This window comes from Mauremys mutica, chromosome 5, assembly GCF_020497125.1.
Source record: "Mauremys mutica isolate MM-2020 ecotype Southern chromosome 5, ASM2049712v1, whole genome shotgun sequence".
NCBI classification, from domain to species: Eukaryota; Metazoa; Chordata; order Testudines; family Geoemydidae; genus Mauremys; species Mauremys mutica.
In genome coordinates, this window is record NC_059076.1 from 30,694,744 (window position 1) to 30,721,795 (window position 27,052).

Here is a 27,052-nt window from a genome sequence, read left to right on the forward strand (position 1 = left end):
TGAGGGGAAATGAAGGACATGGGTAAAGGCTCAAGGGGAAAAGGCCATTGCCCCAGTAAGTCAATAGGTTCTTACCACTGTGATCTTGTGTCCTCTAGAGGGATTAAAACACACTATTTTGTAATTAGGGTCAATAGCACCTTTCCCCTCCCACTCCGATAAGTACAAACATTGTAGGATGTCAAGGATGTTCTTTAGCAACCTATGCTTCATCTTATAAAAGGTAATATAGATGGGTGCATAGGTTCCTCCCTCCCCCACACAGTTGAAATCACTCAAAATAAAATAAATAAATAAATACAGAAGAAAAGGGGGATGGGGCCAGGCAACAAATAACAGTGTTGTCATATTGTGTAGGAAAGCAGAGACTTAGAAAAACAGAATACAGTAGAAGCAGCAAAGAGTCCTGTGGCATCTTATAGACTAGGGGTACGTCCATACTACCCGCCCGGATCGACGGGTAACGATCGACTTCTCGGAGTTCGATATATCGCGTCTCATCTAGACGCGATATATCGAACTGCGAACGCGCTCCCATCGACTCCGGAACTCCACCACCGCAAACGGCGGTGGCGGAGTCGACAGGGGAGCCTCAGACTTCAATCCTGCGCCGTGAGGACGAGTAAGTACTTCGAACTAAGGTACTTCGAGTTCAGCTACGCTATTCACGTAGCTGAACTTGCATACCTTAGTTCGAACCCCCCCACAGTGTAGACCAGGCCTAACAGACGTATTGGAGCATGAGCTTTCATGCATGCATCTGACGAAGTGGGTATTCACCTATAAGGTGCCACAGGACTCTTTGCTGCTTTTACAGATCCAGACTAACACGGCTACCCCCCTGATAATAGAATACAGTAGAGGCCTGTTAGTGTCTGACAAGACAAGATCAGCTATGTATTCACTTCAGTAAAGATTCATGCTGAACGGGCAGCCAGGCCCGAATTTGAGGCCTTCATGGTGAGTGCAGGGCAGGCTTGCATTCCAGCACCCTTCCTTCCTACACTGGGACTTCCTGCTCCATACCCGGCCATTTTTAGGGTAGTGGTGCTGGTCCCTGGGTGCTGCTGTGGTTGGTTGATGCCCCTTTGGCAGTTTAGTATTGTGCACCTAATGAATCAGGATGCTACAACTGCCCCTGATCTGACCCCAAATTACAACTCCTCTAAGCATAGAAAGGATGTGTACAATTGCACTAGATGCCCAGGGGCTTTTTAAATATTTTTTCCCTATTTATATGAAAAATACTTTGCTTACCAATTGCTCAAACAATTTCCAAAACCTCATTCAAAAATATGCAGCTGCTACCGCCCCCACTACAAAAATGCCTGATTTGCTCGACGTTCCATGAATGAACATAAGCTGGAAATGTTCTACTTCTATTAAGCCCTTTCTGGGGGCGGGAAGGAAGCAAAGTATTAGTTACAAGGAGAGTTTGAAATTTTCAACCTATATTTAATCCTTTTCTTCTTACTGCAAGGCAAAGGTGTTCCTCCTCCTCCCACTGACTGCCAGAGTTGAATGCCTGACCACATTCCCTTTGTGTGACTTCAGTTCCAAGCCAGATTTCAAAGTGACCAATACAGGTAGGACAGCCAAAGGAGACATTTCATCACCCCACTTAAAAAAAAACCCCAATGCTGTGACAAGAGAGACATTAAAAAATGCTCATTGTGTGTGTGTCCACCCAGAGAATTCAGACAGCTCACCCAGCTTTTAGATGAATGGAATAACTGAATGGAAGCTTAAGGTACTATTATTATATCAACTCTCAACATTATGTTCATTCTTATATATCAACCCTTCTGTAAATCCAAGATCAGGAGAGGAGAAAGTAATATGTGATACAACCAATTTTGGCTTTTTAAGATTAAATTAACCTGAGCAGAAAAGGCTGCTAACACATAGTCAAATCCTTCAAAACGCTGAGCGCCTTCTGAAGACATGCAGCACCTCTAACAGACTTGGCAATGGGTTGACATGTGAACTGGGTGACGAAACAGCCAAAACTGACATTCTCTAAAACATTTAAATTTAATAAAGTTAAATTATTAACTTTCACTGTATTACAAGTTTCTTCATTTACCCAAGATGACAGCTGTGCTCATGCAACACTAGGAGTTCCACTGGAGATAACACTGAAGACCAGAAAGATTCAGCCTACAATGGCCATAAACACTGATACTTATTTGAAAATACTCCCCAATCCAAATTGAATTCCACTGAGCAAAAATGTTATGCATTTAGAAATGGGTAGTGTTGGTAAATTATATCTTAAAATCTTCCTGGGATAAGTTTTTTTCAGGTCTCTTGGACCATGCCTCCAATATTTGCAAATGCATTTGTTATATATGTAAAATTCTTGATTTGCTCTTGCAAACAGTGATTTGCATAGACTAAAGTAATTGTGTGTAGGTACTTAGTTGTGTACACAAAGGTAGGGAGGTCTACAAGCAAAAAAAAATGCTCTCACAAATACAGTATGTATATTACAGGAAGACTTGTTGGCAATATTGCATGTGCAATTAAAAAGGACGTTTGCTATTCATTTACTTGATTTCCTATCACTAAAAACAATGTCATTAATGTTACGCTTATTTTTTCCTAATATCGCATTTTTTGTGGATTAGTAGGAATGTTTATCTGTTCCTTAAAGTACAAAAGTTATTATATTCAGTATTTTCTATTCTATTTTTTTATACTTATACATTTTGTTTTCTGCTACCATTGCCCTTTAAATAGAGGTTATTTGACCTGCTCACATAACTGGCTATTATAGGGCAGATTTTCAAGTTTAGAACCAACTAGTGAAGCAAGATTTTCAAAAGGCCTCAGCACCCAATATGCTGAGCACCTCTGAAAATCTGTTCATTTAACAGAATACAATTAATTAATTGGGTGCTTAAAGTGTTGTTGAGCTCTTCTAAAAAATCAAGCACAACTCCTAAGTACAGTCACAAAGCAAAAGGTTTTTTTTAAATGAGGGGGGAAATGGGTGCACAATAGTGTCAAGGTCCCTTGGGGGGAAGAGCTGGATTGCACATTTAATTATGGTCTGTGGATATAAAGGCAGAATTTCATACTCCCTTCAGTCCACAGCAGAGTCTTTCACTGATTTCACAGGGAGGATTGCAGAGAGCACAAGGGGAGGATATAGCCTTTATAGAGAAACTCAATGTATCTATCATTTCTTTACTTTGATTGTCACATTCAGAATCCCTCCATGAGAAAATGTGCTCCTCTTACTTCTGCTGCCTCTCTTCTATTCCATTCATTCTTTCTGTTCCTCTCCCTCTACTCTACCTTGGTGGGTCTCCTTTTTGTTAAATCAAGCAATGTGTCACTTGATAGTTGGTTCATTTTTAAAGGTTTTCTTTGTAACCAATGAGGGGTAGAAACTATTTCTTTTTAAATGAAAGCTGAGATTCGGGATAATCTGGCCTGCTGGCTGCATATTTGACACTTCTATTGTAAGCAATTATTTAAAAGAAGTCTCTGCGCCAGATCTTCATCTGGGGTAAATCTGCATAGGCTCCCTGAAGTTAATAGGGATATGCTGCTTCATGGCATCTAGCCCTCTGTATTTAGTAAACTATTGCTTAACTGGAGCCTAACGTTCAAACTAGTTGTTATTGTAAGCCACAACAAGGGAAAAAAGTGATTAGATCTGGTCTCTAATTTAAGAACTATTTATATATTTTCCACTGGAAAAAAATTGTGTGAGACTATTATTGTATTTTAATATGTGAAAATGAAACGCTTTTCTGGTAGTAGTTTGCATGGAATGTTCTTGACAGAGGTTAGACTACTCCAGGGAGCCATTTCACTAACATGATACAAAAGCTATCAGTGTTTGGATTATGCACTATGGACTATTACGCTTACAGCTATTCCACTTGTATCATTAGTACTGTTAGATGAAAACTTGGAGGGGGGGAGAGGGAACCTTCTCTTCTCTCCCTCAGTGAAGAAATTTATGCTCATTTTCCTGAACTCCTCAGAATCTTACAATGTCATCCAGGTCGTCTGAGTGGTGCAAACCACATTTTGGAACTATCTGGATCAAATGCCATTGCAGGTTCCAACGCTAGCATTGTCCACCCAATTCTTCATCTTCCTGAGAAAGATGGATTGGATATTATGGGGTTCAGGTATTGCAGGAGTAGTGATTCTCACCCAAATATCTTCAGAAAAAAAATCCTGAGATCCTTGAGCAATCAAGAACCTAGATTATCCCTGTCAGGTGTTCATAATCATCACTGATCTTTTAATCTTTCTAATAATGACCAAAACATCTCAACTGAGACTAGTCTGAGCATATTAACTGAACAAATTTGTAGACAATTTAACTCCCTCTTGCTGTCCCGACCTATGAAAAGAGACAAAATCATAAGTCAGGACCCAAATTCTGCACTTAGTGACACCAAGGCAAATCTAGAGTAACTTGACTGACTTCAGTAGACTTACTTTGGACTTAGAATTTGGCCTCAGATATGCATTTCTGTCATACTCATCTATAAAAATGACACTTACGCAGTCATCTAGGGATGTCTAGAGTTAAGATTGCACAAGCATTTCCATTGCAGAGACTTATCAATGTGTATCTTTGTCAATCCATCTGCCCCGGGAGCAAAGTATGAAAACTTATGCCTTCACATAAATCAATTGGGTGACCTCATCTGGAATACAGTTAACATCCTTTAATATGGGACATTAGATAAATTCCTGAAATAAGATAGTGCTAGCAATTAAAATACATTTATCAAATTGCTTAATATTTGTATCAGAGTTGTAATTATAATAGTGATGGTAATTATGCCCTACCTATACTATAATTACAATGTAATTACACTTCTTATAGTTTGATTCCTGTAATTCCCATTAATTCATGTAACTGAATCCTTAACTATGAGTAACTGCAGTTTAAATAAATGTTAATATATTAAAGGGTAATAACTCAATTTACATATATTAACCTTCCAGTTATATGAATTACTGCTGATTAGTTATCAGAAAGTTAAACAATGTAATTACATTGTTATTGGTATAAAAATGGCATTATAGTCACCATATTATAAAGTATAATCCACATTTTTAAAAAATACTTGCAAAATCATGAAACAAAAATTTCAAAGAATACAAATTCAGACATTTCTAAGAATTTTTAATCACTGTTAATTATGCAGGTGCTTTTGTAAAAAGTCGAACATAGTGAAATCTTGTGATATCACCCTTGTGAAAACTAGAGACCTGGACATGAATTTTTAAGGGTGTTTAGGCACATAAAGATGCAGATCTTCCCCACCCATGTGGAACCACCTAGTTCAGTGAATTCAGCACCAATGGGCTGAATTCAGAGCCACCACAGAGACATGGGGCTTCTTCCTGGATGGCTTCAGTCATATGAAAACCACAGGATTGGGGGGAAATCATGTGTGTCCCTTTTGCCTAACCTCTGATACGGCAGATCCCCAGCTCTACATAGGGCTCTTCACAAAGCATGGGTGACACTGCCATTGTATTTGTTGACTCCACCATTGGTGAGATCTATTACAAAGACCACCTCCATACATTTTCTAGTGGGGGGGAATCATGAGGCCCCAGGTCACTGTGCTAACATACAAATAGAGTTTTAGGGAGAGAGTTAATTAACAATTATATTTTTCATTTTAGAACCAGTGCCGTTTGAATGATTGTTTGTATATTGTACCTTTACAATAGAAAGAATGAGAACATTGGACTCTGGGGTCCAGTATATTGAATATTGTACTAATTACTAGTAAAGAGACAGTATCAAAAACTGTGCTCTTTAGCACTCCCTTGGTCGCCAGTGCTGCGGAGATTTTGTTGTTCATCTTTTTAATGCATTTATTTTTATATTCAGAATACTTTATTTTTATTTGGTTTTCCTTGTGGATTTGTTTAACTTATTGTAAATTTGAATTTAAAGTACAATTATGAACTTTAAAATGTTTTTAAATGGCATCTTCACATCCAGCACATCTGTTGTGTGCCCTTGTACTTACAATAGTATAGTTTCACTCCTCTTTGCTCTCCAGAGTAATTTCAGCTATGGCAGAGCAAGTTGTATTCTGTTATGCCTCGTGAAGACAGCACTGGCAGCTAAGGTCCTTGATTCAGCATGGTACTTCTGCATATGCCTATCTTTAAGTATGAGATTAGTCCCATTGTCTGCAGTTGGAAAATAAATCAATTAGGTTTACTTACATGCTTAACGTTAAGCAGATGCCTTGCTGAATCAGGCCCAAGTTGTGATTCCAGGATCTGTATAATAAGAGGTAGAAAGAACATTTACATCACAGCTTTCAGTTCTTGGCTGATTTTTCAGAGTTGCAGTTAGTTTTATTTTATTTTACTTTGTTTGATTCAGTGAAGTTAATAGTGATGAGAGCTATCAGATTCAGAACACTGGAGACAAGTCATCTATTTATCTTGCATTTGTGCACCAATAACTCCTATGGAGTCACATGGCAATTTTAAGTAGATAGAGAGTGCAGACTGCATCCCAGAGCCAATGTAGCACAGACAGTGGCAGGGCAAACTTACCCACACTGCCTGGCCAGTGTGTTTTCAACTCTGACTTGGAAGCATGAGCTAGCGGGTTTAGGTAGGGATACAGTGTGTCCATTCAGTCCTTGGCCTCTGACACTGCCAACTAGATCACTTACTAATTATGACTGACATCCATTTACTAAGAATCTGACTTAAACCACTAATTCACTGCATAGGCCCGGAGTAGTGGCAACTGTTCATCTTGAAAGACTGTGCAATTGCTAAAGCAGTTGAGTTTCTGTGTGTCATGCTGTGACATTGTGAGTGGCTATGAAGTCCAATTCTTGAATGATGGTCCTTGCTACAAACAGTGCAAGTTTAAGGCGCAAGGCATTTAGATATTGTAAGTTTTCAGTACTGCATGTGAAAGTAATCCCCCACACACCAAAAACAGAACAAAAATTATGGTGAAATTCATCTATCAACAAAAGACTTAAGACACACAAAATAAGAGACTAAGTGTGATTTTAAAGGACTTAAATTGGACTTCAATTGTGCATAGGCACAAGGGTGAATATGCAAATGTGCATTTTGTTTTATGAGTATAAAATAATTACGGTACTTGTTTTTATATTCTTTTTTGTTACCAATCACAAGCAATCTTCCTCTGGTCACTGTCTGCAGTTATGTCTCAATATATTTGATAACTTTTGGTTATTACTGATCTTTGCTAGATATTAAGCTCTAATCTAAATGTGGAAGGTGCCATATTATTTTTCATTGAATTTCAGTGTCTTTCCTTCTCAAAAAAATTGCTGTAATAAAAATGTTATTATGGTCTATCAGTTATGGTGGTGCATGTTGATTTACTTTTATTTTGTATGGATTTATGGAAGTTAACCTATCTGTTCTTTCTACCAATACACTGTGATGGGGCGTGTGCCCTACACAGGCCTTGAAGGTGGCTTAATGGGGGAGGGATAGCTCAGTGGTTTGAGCATTGGCCTACTAAACCCAGGGTTGTGAGTTCAATCCTTCAGGGGGCCATTTAGGGATCTGGGGCAAAAAAATTGGTCCTGCTAGTGAAGGCAGGGGGCTGGACTCAATGACCTTTCAAGGTCCCTTCCAGTTCTAGGAGATTGGTATATCTCCAATTATTACCTATTAAATGTGGGCCTGAGTGGCCAGTTAACATACCTGGCAGCACCTCTGTAAGAGCAAAAACCAGCCTTAATTGATGGAGTGGTAGTTCTAAAGCCAGGAAAGGGCTGGTAGCAGAAAGGGACTGCAGGAAGAGAGCCTGCAGTCACTCTATGGCAGGATAGTGGTAGGAAGCAGTAAGGCATCTGAGGGAGTAGACCTTGACTGCCAGCTATAGGTTCCTGGTCTGGAACTCTGATAGAGGGAGGACCTGGGTTCCCCTACCAGACACTGAGATAAGGGGTGTGTTGACCATGTATCCCAGAGAGAAGAGACACTAGTCATTGGACTACAGTTTGGTTGAACTTTGTTACCCTAGAAGACGTGGACTAAAGTGTGACCTGGCTGGAGGGCCAAGCTGTGGGAAAAGAGAGCAACACTGTGACTCACTGGCCACTGGTACGGGGCATCATGTGGGGAGAGGGTTGGGTGGCTGGCCATGAGGAGGAGCTCCTGTCATGAGTGAAATCCTTTGCAAGGAGAAATAAGGGAATACTTGGATTTCTGGGGTGGGGAAGGTGGGGAGAAAAAGAATATGTAGATCTATGCAGGCATTTATCAGTTAGGTTTCAGTTATCAGTTAAGGAACTCCTTGCCAGAGGATGTTGTGAAGGCCAAGACTAACAGGGTTCAAAAAAGAACTAGGTAAATTCATGGAGGGTAGGTCCGTCAGTGGCTATTTGTCAGGATGGGCAGGGATGGTTTCCCTAGCCTCTGTTTGCCTGAAGCTGGGAATGGGCAACAGGGGATGGATCACTTGATTACCTGGTCTGTTCATTCCCTCTAGGGCACCTGGCACTGGCCACTGTTGGAAGACAGGATACTGGGCTAGAGGGACCTTTGGTCTGACCCAATATGGCCTTATGTTTTTAAGAAAAATCTTCTGTAGGCTATCGAAAAGTCGCTCACTGGGAAATTATTTACTACAAGTGCTGATTTGTTTTGATTGAGTCATATGTACATACTCTGAATTCAGTGCTGTGCCAAGGCCTCCTGGGCCCTTCAATGCAAAAAACCCCCACCAAAATTAGCCCTTGGCTTCCACTGCAAGTGAGCCACTATCTGTGGCTTCACAGTGACCGTACTGCTGTCCATGTCTTACGAAAAGGGAAGACTTAGCTAAGCTCCTGCTGCTTCTTGTCTCCACCCAAACTCTCTGCCTCACCAAAATGAACATACACATTTGCATGAGGAATAAACTCTATGTCAGAAAATCTTATTTGAAGAAATAGAGGACCCTAGGCCTTAAGAAACATGTATAACACAAAAAGCCCAGGCCAGCTATGACTTCTTTCTATACACTCTCCTCCTTCCACCCAGTAGGCGGAAATAGACTTTCAGTATTGTGAATTATGGGACTCTGACTCCAGTGTACTAAAATATAAAGGAGTCCCTCAGCTTTCTCTAAGCAGATATCTGGCTCTTTTCCTTGTGGAGAGAGCCTTCAAAATGCAGACCAATATCTAGGGCTAATATGACAAGCAATAGGGTTCCACTTGCGAAGCAGGCAGCTGGGGAAGACCTAAAGATTCTCTCACTGGCATACGTCTCATATAACTGGGTTAAAAGTGAGAGGAGTTTGGGGGTACCCTCCCACAACAGTTTGACTGGCTCATTGTGCAATAGTGTGGTGTTGGTGGACAGGAATCAGTTATGGTTCTGGGAGGAGGGCAATAAAAATAAATTGTTTTATAGGCCTATCCTAAATGCTAAGCCTGGCTATGCCAATGGGTCTTCCACAGGGACATGGGATAACTTGGCAGGATATGGTGTGTACCTTTTAGAGGGTCACACCTCCATATATAATAGGTTAAAATGAGTCCTATTAATCACTGGCCTGTGGCACGCTTGCATGAGCTAGGTGGGTATAAAGGAGCCATAGGGCACAGAAAAGGATCCCATAGCAGGGATTACCTTGTGCAGGGGTTTGTACTGCTGAGGCTAAATTGTCTCTACAGCATGTCCTGGCATAGGATGTTCTGGGATGGGCCAATGGATGAGGAGGGGGTGAGGGGATGTCAGGGGCAGGCCAGAAAAGGGAGAGGTTGGAATGGAGTCGGGACAGATCTGTACTCCTTGATGCTGTGGATCTGCTTTTCCACTGCCTTGTGCCTGGCACAGTCACTTACAGCTGTTCAAAATGAGTGCCAATGATAGCACTCTTTGGATTTTACACAATGTAAATGACTATACGAGCAAGCCCTAGACTCTCATCACTCCCTCTGTCTCCTCCTAGCCATGACGTTCTTTCACACCTTCCTGGATGGTCTGCTCATCTTTGCCTGTTATTGACCAAAACAAAGACAAAAGACTACTATAAACTGTTCCAAGTATATTCTTTTGTGCAAACTTGAAAGCCACATGATTGTATTATTTCAGGGCCAGATTATGCTTTGGATTTACTCTTTGTACAGCTTTTTTTTTTTCCTTTTTTTTTTTAAGAAGCCAGGGTGTGAAAAACATCAGAATTCAGTCTTTTAGCTTGCTTCCCCTTCAAACTAAACAAAGGCTGCAGTGTTACACTGATATCCTCTCCAAATTCGTGTGGCTTATGGCTCTGTCCTGCTGCTGCTCTTTCTTGGTGATCAGACAATTATAACTGCCAGGACAGCCATGAAAGATTTTAGAATAAGGGATTTTTTTTCCCTATTAAGAGTGGTTAACTCATTTGGGTGGGGTAATCAAACAAAGATTGGCCTGGTCTTCTGTAAACTGTGTGAAATCATTGGATTCATCCCTAAAGTCAATGGCGTTACACTAAGACCAGATTTGGCCCAGTCTGTTTTTTTAAAAAAGAAGTCATTATCTTTGCATCAGTAATAAAAAAAAATGTAAGAAGGCTGAATGAGTGACATGAGGTGCAAGGCCAGTATACCAAGTGATTGGACAAAGGCCAACAGTGCAGAACCTGCTGAGACCCTCCCTGCTGAGACCCTGCTGCCAAGCAGCTCTGGTTGAGATTGCTTGCTGTGGGCCATTGATCCATTGGATGAACAGGGCTGGAATAAAAAAAAACGGAGACAAGAACATGTCCTTCCCCTTTCATACTCCCTCCCTTACACGTGTGTCTTTGCCCATCAGTGTGTCATTTCCAGACAAAGAGACAGGGAATGAAATCTCTTCCAGCTGTACAGTAAAACAACAAAACAATGCTCTGTAATTAGTAAAGCTTCTAATCTGCCCTAAGTAGTATTAAGAACATGTATAGATGCTTCTTCAGCTGAGTGCTAAAAGTAACTAGTTTTCAGCCTAAGAGAATATCAGCAATCAATCTTTATTGCTGCCAAAGGGTTTAAAATAATGGGCTAGATCCTTGGCTGATATAACATGGTGCAGCTCCGTTGAAGTCTGATCCAATAAGTTTAAGTGAGCAAGATCATTTCTAGTTATATATTTGTCCCCAGGATAGGGCTAACATGTTGGACCTATTTAATATACCTTCCTTTGTAAATCACTTTAGGTTTATGGGTGAAAAACACTAAATATTGTTATCTTTGTGTATGCTTTTGAGCTCTAGCATTGCTCATCTATGGAGGTTTTTTTTGTTTGTTTGTTTGTGTGTGTGTTTGTTTTAAAGAGTTGAACACAGGCTACAAAGTTTGGATCCAGAATCAGATCTGAGCTTCCACAGCATTCAGGGGTCTTTACATCTGCAAGTTTAGTTCAGGCCCATGTCTAATATTCTTACATTTTTGTGCTAAATCTTGGCAAATTATGCCTGAACATAGAAGTGAAATGAATTTAACTGGTTTTCCAAATCAGCCTGTATTCATGGTAATTGATTGCACTGCATAACAATGATTGCTATTTAGGCTTGTTAGAAAATGATGAACTGGTGCTTTAACACCTTTTATTAAAAACAAAAATATACATTCAGCACCTGTGAGTGGAAAGTAAAACTTAAGTGCAAAGGAGAGACTCACATACAGTTTTAACACTTTTGTCCTAATTTTAAAAAAAGGGAGAGGGAAAAAAAGTCATAGGAACAGAGGTAAATATCAGATGTGCTGAAGAAGTGGTGTTTAATCCAGATTAGGATAGAATTTGGAACTTTTTAATCTAGACAAGGATTAGGTTGGAATTCAGATTCAAAACCCGATTACCAAAATCTCGCAAGAAAAGCTATTTTCAGGAAATTTTAACCACATCCAAACTAGAACTAGACAGATGATTCCTTCCACATGTGGCTCTGACTTGGAACCAAAACCAGTCTGAATCTCGAGTGTTTGAATGTGCTTGGGTTTGCAGTTCCACTTGGGGGCCATGTCTTGACAATACAAACAGAAAAATACAGTAGAACCTCAGAGTTATGAACACCAGAGTTGCAAATTGGCTGGTTAACCACATACCTCATTTGGAACTGGAAGTATGCAATCAGGCAGCAAAGAGGTTTTTAAAAAAAAAAAAAAAAAAGCAAATAAAGTACAGTACTGTGTTAAATGTAAATTACTAACAAAATAAAGGGAAACTTTAAAAAAATTGACAGGGTAAGCAAACTGTTTCTGTGCTTGTTTCATTTAAATTAAAATGGTTAAAAGCAGCATTTTTCTTCTGCATAGTAAAGTTTCAAAGCTGTATCAAGCCAATGTTCAGTTGTAAACTTTTGAAAAAGAGTCACCATAGCATTTTGTTCAGAGTTATGAACAACTTCCATTTCCAAGGTTTTTGTAACTTGGGTTCTACTGTAGAAGTATTTGAACAACTAGAACATAGCATTCTGATGAACAAGTGCAAAGAAGTCAGTTCTATGGATTAAATGGTCTCTGCTGCACTAGGCTCTCCCTGAATAATGGATCCAAGCTCTAAAAGTTTTAAAATTGGCCCAAATTGTACCAGTCAGTCTCCTACATGTAGATGAAAAACTGAGCTCCTGGGTCCCTCTGACAAGTTAGAGGTATCTTCAACTGAGCAATAAATATGATATTCAAGGGCATCTAAGCAATGGGAAGATCCAGAGGTGCTGAGATGTTCTCGTTCATCACCCCATATATAGGACACTTCCCTGCTATGTGAGTGTAGACAAGTAAAAGACGGTTACTCACCGTTGTAACTGTTGTTCTTCGAGATGTGTTGCTCATATCCATTCCATGTAGGTTTGCGCGCGCCGCGTGCACGTTCGTCGGAGACTTTTACCCTAGCAACTCAGTGGGTTGGCTGGGCACCCCCTGGAGTGGCGCCACTATGGCCGCAGATATATACCCCAGCCGGCCCACCCACTTCTCAGTTCCTTCTTGCTGGCTACTCCGACAGTGGGGAAGGAGGGTGGGTGTGGAATGGATATGAGCAACACATCTCGAAGAACAACAGTTACAATGGTGAGTAACCATCTTTTCTTCTTCGAGTGATTGCTCATATCCATTCCATGTAGGTGATTCCCAAGCCTTACCTAGGCGGTGGGGTCAGAGTGAGACGTGGCCGAGTGTAAAACTGCCGAGCCGAAGGCGGCATCATCTCTAGACTGTTGCACCAAAGCGTAGTGCGAGGTAAACGTGTGTACCGATGACCAGGTTGCTGCCCTGCAGATCTCCTGGACCGGCACGTGCGCCAGGAAGGCGGCCGAGGAAGCCTGAGCTCTCGTGGAATGGGCAGTGAGGTGGCCCGCCGGAACATGGGCCAAGTCATAGCATGTGTGGATGCATGCTGTCAGCCACGAGGAAATCCTCTGAGTGGAGATAGGGAGGCCTTTCATACGGTCCACTACTGCCACAAAAAGCTGAGGGGACTTACGAAAGGGCCTTGTGTGATCGATGTAGAAGGCAAGTGCCCTGCGGACATCTAGGGAATGTAAGCGTTGCTCCCGGGGAGATGAGTGAGGCTTTGGGAAGAAGACTGGGAGGAAGATGTCCTGATTGGTATGAAAGGCCGAAACCACCTTAGGCAGAAAAGCGGGATGCGGCCATAGCTGTACTTTGTCTTTATGAAAGACCGTGTAAGGAGGGTCTACAGTCAGGGCCCGAAGCTCGGAGACCCTCCGGGCCGAAGTAATGGCCACCAGAAAAACCATCTTCCACGATAGGTAGAGAAGAGAACAGGTTGCCAGCGGCTCAAAGGGCGGACTCATGAGCCTGTTCAGTACCACATTGAGGTCCCAGGTAGGGGCGGGGCAATGAACCTGAGGGTAGAGGAGTTCCAGCCCCCTGCGGAACCTAATGACCACCGGGTGAGAGAACACCGAGTGTCCACCTTCGCCAGGGTGGAAAGCGGATATGGCCACTAAGTGAACCTTCAGGGAAGATATAGCAAGGCCTTGTTGCTTAAGATACCATAGGTAGTCCAGAATGACTGGAACGGGAACCGCAGTGGGTACCAGAGTCCGTGACTCACACCATAACGAGAAGCGCTTCCACTTGGCCAAGTACGTCGACCGAGTGGAAGGTTTTCTGCTGCTGAGCAAGACATGCTGCACAGGGGTGGAGCAGCGTAGCTCCAAGGCATCTAACCACGCAGTGAGGTGGAGAGCCGGGAGGTCTGGGTGGCGAAGAGACCCGTGCTCCTGTGTTATAAGGTCCGGGCAGAGGGGGAGGGTGATCGGTGGGGATACCGAGAGGCTGAGCAACGTGGAGTACCACGGTTGCCTGGGCCATGCTGGGGCAATCAGGATCAGATGAGCCCTGTCCAGTCGGAGCTTCAACAAAACTCTGTGGACTAGAGGGAAAGGGGGGGGAACGCGTAAAGCAGGCGGTGGGTCCACTGGATGAGGAACGTGTCCAAGATCGACCCCGGTGAGTGGCCCCAGAACGAGCAGAACGCTTGGCACTTCCGGTTCACACGAGTCGCAAAGAGGTCCAGTTGGGGAAAGCCCCACTTGCGGAAGATCGAGTGGATAATGTCCGGTCTGATGGACCACTCGTGGCACAGGAAGGATCTGCTCAACCGATCCACGAGAGTGTTCCGAACTCCCGGGAGAAAGGATGCCACCAGGTCGATCGTATGAGTTATGCAAAATTCCCACAACTGGATGGCCTCTGTGCAAAGAGGGGAGGAGCGAGTCCCACCCTGCTTGTTTATGTAGTACATGGCCATTGTGTTGTCCGTAAAGACGGAGACACAACGGCCGGACAGAGACCGGCGGAACGCCTGGCAGGCTAGGCGAACCGCTCTGAGCTCCCGCACGTTTATGTGGAGGGAGAGCTCCTCTGGTGACCACAGGCCCTGGGTGCGCAGATGGCCTAGGTGGGCCTCCCAGCTGAGAGAAGACGCGTCTGTCGTCAAGGACAGCGTGGGTTGGGGCAGGTGAAAGGGCAACCCCGCACAGACCATGGAGGGGTTCAGCCACCAGTCGAGAGAACGAAGCGCAGTCGATGGAACGGTGACCAGGGTGTCCATCGAGTCTCTGGCCGGACGGTACACCAAATGTAACCACGTTTGAAAAGGGCGGAGCCGAAGCCTGGCGTACTTGGTGACGTACATACACGCCGCCATGTGTCCTAGCAGAGCGAGGCAAGTGTGGACCAAGGTCGTGGGGAAGGCCTGAAGGCTGTGAACGACGGATGTCAATGCCAGGAACCTTGGCTGAGGAAGACAGGCCTTGGCCAGAGTGGAGTCCAAGGTCGCTCCTATGAAGTCCAGCCTCTGTGTGGGAACCAGGGTGGACTTGTCCACATTGAGCAGCAGGCCGAGGCTCGTGAACAGGTCCGATGCTACCCGCACATGCTTCGTGACCTGTTCCCGGGAGGCCCCCTTGAGTAGCCAATCGTCCAGGTAGGGGAACACGTGGCACCCTTGGCAACGGAGGTGGGCAGCCACCACTGCCATGCACTTCGTGAATACTCGAGGTGCTGTGGAGAGGCCAAAGGGAAGGACCGCAAACTGGAAATGGCGATGGCCCGCCACGAAGCAGAGGTATCGTCTGTGTGGAGGAAAGATGGCTATATGAAAGTAAGCGTCTTTCATGTCGAGGGCAGCATACCAGTCCCCGGGATCCAAGGAAGGAATAATGGTCCCTAGGGAGACCATGCGGAACTTTAACTTTATTAGGAATTTGTTGAGGCCGCGTAGGTCCAGGATTGGCCTGAGACCCCCTTTTGACTTTGGAATCAGAAAGTAACGGGAGTAAAACCCTTTGCCCCAGTCTTTCCCTGGTACCTCCTCTATCGCTCCAATATTGAGGAGCGTCCGGACCTCCTGTAAGAGGAGTTGCTCGTGAGAGGGGTCCCTGAAGAGGGACTGGGAGGGAGGGCGGAAAGGCGGGGTAGAAGCAAACTGGAGGTGGTATCCGTGCTTCATGGTGCGTAGAACCCAGACATCTGAGGTCAAGAGGGACCACGCTGGGAAAAAATAAGAGAGGCGGTTGGAGAACTGGGGGGGAAGGATCCGAGACAGGAAAAGGTATGCTGTCCCCGGGCGCGCCTTCAAAAGGACGACTTCGGGTCTGACTGCGGCTTAGAGGAGCCGTGATTCTGGCCGGACTGAGGGCCCGAATATCGCCTGCGGCCTCCGCGCTCTCAGCGTCTATTAAAATCCTGCCCTCGCCGAGGGACAGAGTATGGATGGAAATGTTTCTCCGAGAACAAGGCTTTTCCCTCGAAGGGCAAGTCCTGTAAGGTGTATTGAAGCTCGGGTGGAAGGTTGGAGGCTTGTAGCCAGGAGATGCGCCGCATGGTAACGCCAGCTGCTAAGGTCCTGGCCGCGGAATCCGCCGCATCAAGGGAGGCCTGCAAGGAGGTCCTTGCCACCTTTTTCCCTTCTGTCAGGAAGGCTTTGTACTCCTGGCGGGAATCCGGGGGAAGCAAGTCCTGAAACTTGTCCATTTCCGCCCAGGTGTTGAAGTCGTAGCGACTCAGCAGGGCATGCTGATTTGCTACGCGCAGCTGCAGGGCGCCCGCCGAATAGACCTTACGGCCCAGGAGGTCCATACGTCTGGCCTCTTTAGATTTTGGGGCGGGGGCCGGCTGACCATGACACTCCTTGTTGTTGACCGACTGAATGACCAGAGAGGAGGGAGGCGGATGCATATAAAGGCACTCATACCCGTGGGATGGCACCATGTATTTCCGCTCGACTCCCTTCACCGTCGGCGGAATAGAAGCTGGCGTTTGCCACAGCATATCTGCCTTCACCTGTATGGTCTTGATAAAGGGCAGAGCTACTCTGGTGGGCGCATCTGCCGACAGAACGCTGCAGACCGGGTCCTCGACCTCTGCGACCTCCACCACCTAGAGGTTAATGTTGAGCGCAACTCGTCTGAGGAGGTCCTGATGCGCAGCAAGGTCCACTGGGGGTGGGCTCGTCGACGTTGCGCCCGCCACCACCTCATCCGGTGAGGAAGAGGATGAAACACCGGGGGCAAGGACGTCCTGAATGAGCTCCTCCTGTTGAGGCTCCTGCTCCAGCTGCTCGGGTGAGGTGGTGGTAGGAGGCAGCTGTGCATCTGTACCAGCTGGCGGAGGGCGACTTACGGTTGCCTCAGGGGCCCAATGTTCTGAAGGGACGATCTGCGGCGGAGCTATGGGAGCACCTTGGGCCTGGTGATAAGCCCAAGGTGTCCAAAAGGGCCACTGCTGAACTCCTTGCGATTCAGAGTGGGAGTCCTGGAATAAACCCTCCGGCACATCTGTTTCTCGGTCTTGGGAGTAGTGACTACCCGCCTGGGATGAAGCCGAGAGGTGTCGAGAAGGCCATGGTGGAGCAGATAGGTCTTGGGCCGACGTCCCCACTGACCTGGTGCTCTTCCGCACTGGGGAGCGGTGCCGTGAGGGACTCCGGTGCCGAGAGCGGCTCCGGGACCTGCGACCGGGACAGTGCCGGGTGGTCGATCGTGACCGAGAGCATTGGCGTCTAGAGCAGCTCCTGGTGGAGCAGTGCCGGTGCCGGTATCAGTGCCGGGACCTCGAACGGTGTCGTGAGTAATACGACGGCGAGCGGGAACAGGAACGGTGACGCGAGTCTGACCGGCGTCTTGTCAAGGAGCGGTGCCAGGACTGCGTGCGGCGGGACAAACGCGAACGGTGCTGGGATCTGGAACGCCGATGGGACCGCGATCGGGAGTGGTGCCGGTCAGGGGCACTGACTGAAGGTGGATGGAGCAGGGCCGGTTTCCCAATTGATTGGATGACCCGCACCGGCGGTGCCGGGGGTGGCGGCGGTGCCGCATCCGAGATCGCGATCAAGTCCCTCGCCACTTCACAGACCTCCGGCGTGGATGGGACGATCAACTCCACCACAGCAGGTGCCGGGGAGATAGGGGCCGGACTCGATGGCCCTTGGTGGACCGGAGTCAACGGCAACGGCTCCGCAGGCACTGCCGTGGCTGCAGGCACCGGCCGGTGCGGTGGAGCCATGCCCTCGTGCCGCACCGCGGGCAGTGCCGGGGCGGCAGGGGTCTTAGACTGCCTTGCTTGAGGTGAGAGCGAGCGGCTCTGGCCTGACTTGGAAGCAGGTGCCCGGTGCTGAGGTGTAGTGGGCGCACCGGAGCGGCCCAGTGCCGAAGAGGCGCTCCTCGATTCCGACGGGGGTGCGCTCGGTGCCGAAGACGGAGGGGTTAGAGACGCCTCCATGAGGAGTTGTTTAAGTCTAATGTCCCTCTCTTTCTTTGTACGAGGCTTGAAAGACTTACAAATTGAGCACTTAGCCGATAAGTGCGACTCCCCCAGGCACTTCAAACAGGAGGAATGTGGATCCCCTGTAGGCATCGGGCGATGGCAAGCCGAGCACAGCTTGAATCCTGGGGAGCCGGGCATGAGCTCCGGCCCCAGTGCGGGGAGGGCCTAAGCCCAGGACCCGACTAACTCACTAAACTGTAACTAAACCACTAAAAGCTAACTATCTTATCTAAATTTAACAAATTGGAGAACTATGTACACAACAAGAATAAGAACTATAAGAGAATGCTAGGGAGGTGGAGGTCAGCTACGCTGCACTCCACAGTTCCAACGACCAACACGGGCGGTAAGAAGGAACTGAGGAGTGGGTGGACCGGCTGGGGTATATATCCGCGGCCATAGTGGCGCCACTCCAGGGGGCGCCCAGCCGACCCACTGAGTTGCTAGGGTAAAAGTCTCCGACGAACGTGCACGCAGCGCGCGCACACCTACATGGAATGGATATGAGCAATCACTCGAAGAAGAACTTTACCTGTTTGCCAGAAGCTGGGAATGAGCGACAGGGAATGGATTACTTGATTATTACCTGTTCTGTTCATTCCCTTTGGGGCACCTGGCATTGGCCACTGACAGGATACTGGGCTAGATGGACCTTTGGTCTGACCCAGTAGTGTCATTCTTATATCTCTTTCAGTATTGCAGGGATTCCTCACCTATGAAATAGAGATAATGATCCTTACCTTCCTTGACAAAGTACTTTCAGATCTATGAATGAGAAGTGATGTACATAAGAGTATTATTTATTATAAAAGTGAAATACTGTAGTCTCCTCAGATATTTGAATCAGTAGATATAGATTAACTAAGAAGCATACTGAAACATCCATCTTAAAAATTAAATTCAACATTTATATATGGTTACAACATTTTTAAACACTCTTAAATGGATACATGAATGAGCCTTTTGCTCAATATGTCAAGTCCCATTGCTGTTTATCCCAGTGTCCCAGCTCACTGACAACCACCTCAGACCGTGTGTATCAATTCAGATGTTTGAAACCAGTGGGGCAGGGTTTTTTTATGCCAACATAAAGATGATAGATAAGAACTGAAAGGGAATTGGGCATTACTCTGTAAAGTATTTATTTCCCTAACAGGAAAACTGGAGAGGAATAAATTGTTTCATGTTAGTTCTCAGAGTTGAAGTAGAGTGATATGGTGCAAATTCATTTTTAGTACACTGTTCCTTTATTATTTGGATAACAAATTGACTTAACTCAATTACCCTTAATGAGTTGCAGTGCATCTAAGCCATACTAACATGAAAGAAAAAAAATTGAATGGCACTCTAGTTATGAGAAATGAGAGAGGATTGAATTATTCCTCCCACCCAGCTGCCTACTAGCACATTATCTTCTCCCCACCTCAATTACCATTCTTGTCCAGGGCAGCTGTAATGGAGAGGTTTAAGCTGTAGAGTGGCAGTTAGGGGAGCTGGGTTTGCTCACAGACTCTGCCACTGACTGCAGGATCATGAACAAATTGCTCCATTAGTCTGTTCCTCTGTTTCTCCATCTGTAAAATGGGGATAGTGCTTATCCACCTTTGTAAAGTACTTAGGGGGTCTATAGATGACAAAGCATTATATTCTTGCAACACATTGTTTTAAGTAATCTATGTTTACAGAGTAACAGTTGTCATGCCCTCTCCTCTGCCAGGGAAAGACTTGCAGGCTGGAAACTTGGATATGAGGCCAATGATTCCCCCTTGAATGAAGGCTTCCAGAATAAGTTTGATCCCATTTCTGATTTTAATATTAATACTTTGTGTTGTGCATAGCTCCTTTCTTGGGAGCATTGTAATGCATGTTATAAACAAACTGATTCTCACAACATCTCTGTATGGTGTACAAGTTATTGTAACCATTTTACAGATCACTAAACTGTGATACAGAGTCGAGTTGGGAACACAGCTCAGCAGTACTGAATGGCTCTCACCTGTTCTAACAGCCAAGTTATGCTGCCTGTGTCATCTTTAAGGTCTTCAGTTGCCCTTTTCCACTCTGCTGCTAGGGTAAAGCAGTTCTCCAGCCTGTCCAGGCCCTGCGGTTCTATCAAGCTTACACTTAACTGCACTTCATTTTTTCTTAATGATTTCTACAACTCTGCTATAATAGACCATACACCACACAGGTGACTCATGAATTGCATCGTAATAGGTCTTAAACTATTTGTAAAAAGAACAGAGCCATTAATTTATTCCTGTATTAAATTTCTATACAACTTTTTAAAAAAAAAACTTAAGTAGAACGATATTAAAATAGCTTAAGTGTTCAGCTCACCACACCATGAGAGATAAAAGGACATTTGTGTTGTGCCTTATCTTGACTTGGCTTTTCTGTGCCACTCCTGCAAAAGCAGAAGGCCCCAAAAGCTGTGGACAAAGGTAAATAATGTGTTGTAATATTTAGCAAATGATCATTTTAAATCAAATACAAGTAGGGAAAAATACAGTCTGACTATGAAATTATTTAATATTTACACCCAGGGGAACTATAGAAGAGGGGCAGGGGCACTTGTCAAAAAACCTACACCCCTAAAGTCCTGCCACCAATATCTGTTTTAACATTGATTGTTCCCTTTAATACTGCTAGTGACAAAACGTCCTGTCATATCATTTCAGAGCTAAGGTGACAGTTCCCATCAGGGCACTAGGGCTTCCTGAAGTATCTCCTACCCTTGTCTTCAGCTTTGGGGAGCTGAGATAGATGAAAATCAATTTGATTCAATGGACCTGCCAACATCAGAAAGCTGGCAGTACCCAGAAATGTCACGGCTCAAGCATGTAGAATGCCTGTCCCCTGCCAACAGAGTTGTGTGTAGTTCCTCATTCTAGTAGTTTCATTAGAAATCAATGAGATTACTCACATGAGTAAGTGCTGCTCAGCATGCTGCAGAATCTGGTTCTTACCTTAGAAAGATCCTTGGAGCTTGTATATGCTGCTCAGCATGTACATTTGAGAGATGCTGGTTTTATCAAATCTCTGCTAATTTATGGCCCCTCACAGACTCAATCCTATCCTCCCAACATCCATCCATGTACTGTTTTTCTAGTGTCAATCATCATGGTATCTAGGTGCTACTAACCTGTCACCCACCTTCCTTTCTGCCTTATTTCTCTGCTGCTTTTCTTTCCCCAAACAGTGAAAATATGCCTGTGTTCTTTCAAATGATTTCAAGAGTCAGTGACCATCCCCTTTACTTTGCTCCTCAGAGGCTGCCCCAGGTGGAAACCTTCCCTACCTCTCTCCCAGCATTTGATAGAATAAAGTAAGTGCTGGGAAGGACAGATCAGTTTTTCTATGCCACAACTTAACCACAAGGCACCTCAAAGACCAGTTTTTAAAATCATTTCCAATCATAAAGGAGCACTTCTAAAAGCAGCGAGTACATAGGAAAGACCGAATCTGCACTTTTGCCTGTCCCAGCAATGAAAGCATTATCCTACAGCTCACAGACCAGAGGGACACAATGAAGTCTATTGTCTTTTCAGTACACACCCATCACTTACTCACATTAATGACATTTGCATGCACAGAAAGTAGAATATGCCCTAATGTGTTCATTTTAGATGTGGAGAAATCTCATTAGAAGCCGATTTTTCTCCCAGCTCTGTGCAAACTATTTTCTCTTTTCAAAGCCAGTGTAAAGTAAAGTGCACACATATCGGATTTGAATGTGTGTGTTTTTAGGTTTAAGTGGAAAGAGACCATTGTTGTAGTTCAGTTGTCTCTTTTTAATTAATTTAATGCCATTACAATAGGTCTCTTCCTTTTCATAATTCAAATTCATCCTTGTACTTTTCAGAACATATGTATTCGTAGTTGATTTCTTCCTGTGTCAGAACCGTAAGATCTCCACTTTTACTCAATATACATTTTCGTATGAAACATTAAAAACTCTATACTCTTCCAGTCCTTCACTACATTAGGCTTCTATGTATGACTAATTACAGCTAGGGTTACAGCTTTCACCACTGCCTAGCTCTGAAAAGGTTCCACTTTGTATCCCTTTGTCTCTTGCAATGGGACAAAAAGAATGACAACAGTGATTTATATGATAAAGCATCTGTCTTTCACCTCTGGGACTGTGACTCATAATCAGCTTCATCCTCTTAAGTGCACTGACTAACAAGTGAGATGAGACTCAGATGAACGTAAATCTAAACAATTACTTGGAATAACTTGAACTCGCTAAAAAGAAGAGACTGAATGAGCTGCGTACGGAGGACGAGTTCTGGAGAACACCAATACATTTGCCAAAGAGAAAAGAATGACTGGAATACAAAAGATGTAAATTAGACGGGAGTGTTTTCTGGGGAACACAGATAGTTGAACAATGGGGCTCGGTGTACAATAATACACCAACAGAACTGGACAGCTACCATATCTAGCCTATGCATACTTCTGTCTGCCCTGCTTGTGAATAACATGAGAGGCCTGCAGAACACAGGCTTATTGTTCACTTTAAAAAACATTTCAGAGTAGAGAGTCTGGGATTGGGAGACCCAGAACAGGCAGCATCTAACAGACTGCCTGGTTCTTTTGGCAGTGGCCATTGGTCTCCATTTGATTTGATTTTGAGAATTTTTCCAAGCCCTAATGTAGGTTTTATGGGTGGAGTATCCTCGGATATCACTGTTGAAACTATACCTAATCTAAGTTTGACAAGACTGTTTGGTTTATTAAAATTCCAATGCTTTTTATTACCTGTGTCAAGGTCAAATAGATAGTCATCTATGTAAATACCTCCAGAACTACAGGGTCAGATCCTGCCCTCAGTTGTAGCTTTGCAACTACAACTTTTGATGGAATATCAGGGGTGTAGCAGAGTAGATTTTGGCCCAAGGCTTCTTTAAAAGTACCTCAATGTGCTTACTAAGATGCCCCACATGTCTTCTAGAATGAATGTCTTATGAGCCACTTCACAAATGCTTTTGTTGTTGTTCTGAGCTGCTGGCATGCACTAAGGCCCTGTGCCAAAGGTCATTGAATCAGCGGCATCTGTCCACTGACTGCAGTGGACTTTGGGTCAGGTTGTAACTGCTGATGTTGGCAGTGCACTTGTTTGTGGGGTGCATCTTATTTCCCATGTACATGTTTTGCTTGTAATTTTTCAACAGCTTTTGTAAGCTCGTGTAATTCGACCAGTAGCAACTGAAGAAAGGATAGTTCCTTAAACACCAGTTCAGCCCGGCCACAAAGCCAGCCAGTTGGAAAATTCCCTTCAGCCAGCACCTTCAAAACAATACTATGGTTTCTTTTAAAATGAGGGTTCCTGCCCTTTCATTTCTCCTCTGACATTACCGAAATTCAGATGACTGAATGCTAGTTTACCTTACACCTTTCTCCTTGGCATACAGTTCATACTCTTGACCTGGCAGACCTGAACAGTACTACCTGAGGTGCTGTAGCCTGTCAATAAAGGACTATAAATAGCATGATGTGGAGGATGCCCTGGGCAGCATCAGCTGAGCAAAGACATTGGGGGAGGAAAGGGGAGGCAAAGAAAAAGAAGGAAGGTTCCTTTAAGTGATAAAAGTTCTCAAAGCTAACAGCTGAACTTCTTTAAATTGTAGAATAAGTCCTTTGAAGTCAGCATAACCAAACCATGCAGTGGACACGCTATGTCATCCTGGTAACATCTTCTGCCTACATTTAAATTTATCCATTCTAAATACAGACACAAAGAAAAAGCAAGTTGTGTATAGAGAAGTGTGTGAAATCATTCACACACACACACACACACAACCTCACACTGAACAGAAATTTAGAACAGTAATTATAATTTGTACATTGGAAAAAAACTCACATCTAAGAGCCTAAGTAAATTAGACACTCCGATGGCATTGAATTTCAATGAGATTTATGCATTAAGCTACACCTATTTGGTGCTGTCAATTTCCTTCACAATATAGAAAAAAAGCCTAATCCAACACAACAGATATGAACATCCCCATACTTTGAAATCTGAAATTCACAGCTGGTTCAGATCTCTGTTGGATTGAAAACAAACCCACAGAGCCAAACACCTCCAACCTTTTGGTAAAAAGATTAAATTTGGTTTTGAAATTAATATCTTGGGCCCATCAATCCAGTAAATGAGGTCTTACGATAGCCAGATTTACCATAAGTGAGTTCCATTGTAATTAGAGCTATAGACCTTGTAACAAATTACCTTGAGAAAGTACTTGGGGATACCCAGCTTTTGGTTCTCTCAGTAAAGAACCTGCCCAAAGTTTAGCTTCTCTTTCCTTCTCCTTACCTGACCCATATTTGAAGGGATGCCAACTTTTCAAACAACAACAACAACAAAAAACCTCCTTTAGGGAAGAGGGGGAAAAACAAACGAAAAAGCATAAGGCAGGCAATCTGGTGCAATTAATACAAGAACTGTCAGGAGTGTAGAGAGTAATAATGGGAATCGACAATGCTGTTCAAGGGCTGAACTTCAACTATAAGCAGGGAAATGACATTTACACTGAGTATAATTTCCATTTCAATGACAATCTTCTGTTATGAAAGATTAGGTTTTTTTAGTTTACTGGTAGTAAAATTAAAACCCTGTTCATTTCCGTGAAGTTTGCTTATAACTTTATACTATGGTGGCTAAAGCAGCAGGGAAAATAGCAAGCTCATAACAAACAACAACCAGCTGCTTTTGGTTATTAATATGTACAGCTATATTAGATTGGTTTATTAATACATCAGAAGATTTATAGTGCCATGGGACCAGATGGCGCGAGATTGCTAATGGGATATGATTGCTGGAAAAAATCTGGTCAGGGCAATAGTGACCACACATTGTTGCCATCTGATCAGTGGCCTGTGTGAAACAAGTTTGGGGAGAAGCCTAACTCCAGTGCCCAGTTTCATATCACCAAAACCAGTCAAAGATTGCCATTATTTGGCACCTTTATGTAGCAAGACCAAGATGATGGGTCTGTTATAAATGAAGCTAGATTAGATAAAATAGGGCATGGAGACCGAACTACACTCAGGTAATCTCACCATTGGCAGCGCAGTGTCATGAGGTTTGCACTGTCGCTATGCAAGCTTCACTGGTTCTGTAGAGGAGAGAACTTCCAACTTCAGGAACTGTGCTGGAGTGACTGTTCTGGAGGCTGAATCTGAACACAAACTTCATAAGGACAAGGAATTGTAGAATGTAAGTCAGGATTGCCAAAAATTGTAGCAGAGGGCCATGCTGGAAACTTGTCAAAAGGCTGCAGCCTGAACCATGTGTGCATACAAAAAAATATGCACCTTTTCAAACCTGGGTGCTCAACATTAGGCTTCTCCATCCCATATTAGGGCAAATAAAAACCCTTTTGTTTAAGTGCTTGCACGTGGTTGTCCAGGCATAATACTAAGTATTTGTATCTGAAAATTTTAAGCTATAAACCTTCTCAAAAATACCCAACTACCCTTTACCTGTGCTTGTCTCTTCAGTACTAAAAGTTTAGTAATGGCTTGTTTAGTTCATGAGCAGTAAAAATGTGCACATCAGTTTAGCCCAAACCTGAATGAAAGTGGGCTGTATTTTGAGATAATTTGGGTTCCCTGGCCTAAAATTCACACAGTGTGATAAAAGATGAATACTTAGCAGCAACACAAATATAAGCCCCTCTTTCCATCTGTTGGTCATCTCATATTGTCAGAAATAATCACCATGAGCTTTGTGATGTGAGCAAACCTCCAAAAAATTGGTTCTGGTGTCAGTACATGCTGTAGGTGTTTGTCTTAGAACTCCTACCTCTGTTTATTGAAATGACAGCATCACAGTGTGCTGAAATTACCTTGTCATTCTGGATACATACCAAAGTCATAACAATCAATACGCTTGTTGCGCAAGATCCTCTGCATCTGCATAGCAGCTGGACTCAAAACAATAAAAAGAAGCAAGTTTGCAGCTAATCTGTCCTGTCTCAGCCACCAGGAACTCATTTCTCTGCCTTTAATCTTTCCAACTGCTGTCTAAATTCAACTATGCAACAGCGATAGTCTTTATTTCATAGTTGAGTTTGAAGACCTTAATTGTCATGTTAGCTGTTTCAAGTTTGCTGCATGAGTTGGAGAGAAATGGTGTGTGGTGGGGGTGGGCATTAACTGTAAGCAGCTGCAATACAGCCCGTACTTACAAAGTCATTTTTCAAACAGGATGTTACTGCCTGACATTGAGTCCTATTGTGTCTTGAGGGGCGCTTGGAAAAAATCTGCTGGTGGTCTGGGGAGATATTCATGACACCAAGACACATTTTTCTCTGATATCTCCTTCTCTGATAACATTTGAAGGTTATTTGTACCTTGCAGCTCAGTTTGTAATAAATCACTCTATAGCTATGATAGCCATTTAGTACAACAGTGGACTCTTCTTGCTCGTCAAGTTCAAATCACCCTCCCCCAGCCCCCTTTTTTTTGCAGGGGGGAAGGGGTCTGCTGAAACGTAATGACTTCAGTCCTGAACTGTAATGGTCAAGATCTGTAGAATTAACCATAAAGAACTGAAGGGCTTTTAAACTTTTTCAAGGACTTAGCTGTATACATACTTAAAATAGAAATAACCATGCTGCATGCTTAGTCGTTCTCAATTCTAATCAGGGAAGTATATTAAAATGCAAAAATCTGACATTCTAAAATCAAGACAATGACAAATTTGATTTTTTAGATGAGTCCACTAATAAAAAGAAACAAACAAGCACTTCTGTGAAAATATGATACTTTAGAGCAATGCTGGAAAG

At 43.9% G+C, this 27,052-nt stretch overlaps 1 long non-coding RNA gene across 3 annotated transcripts in view; it reads left to right on the top strand.

The window, feature by feature from the left end:
• Positions 1–27,052, top strand: part of LOC123370641 — a 64,489-nt gene that overhangs the window by 16,235 nt on the left and 21,202 nt on the right. For all 3 annotated transcript variants that reach the window (XR_006579491.1, XR_006579490.1, XR_006579492.1), the window contains one exon: positions 1,481–1,586. This is a non-coding gene — a long non-coding RNA (uncharacterized LOC123370641). The remainder of the gene's footprint in view (positions 1–1,480; positions 1,587–27,052) is intronic.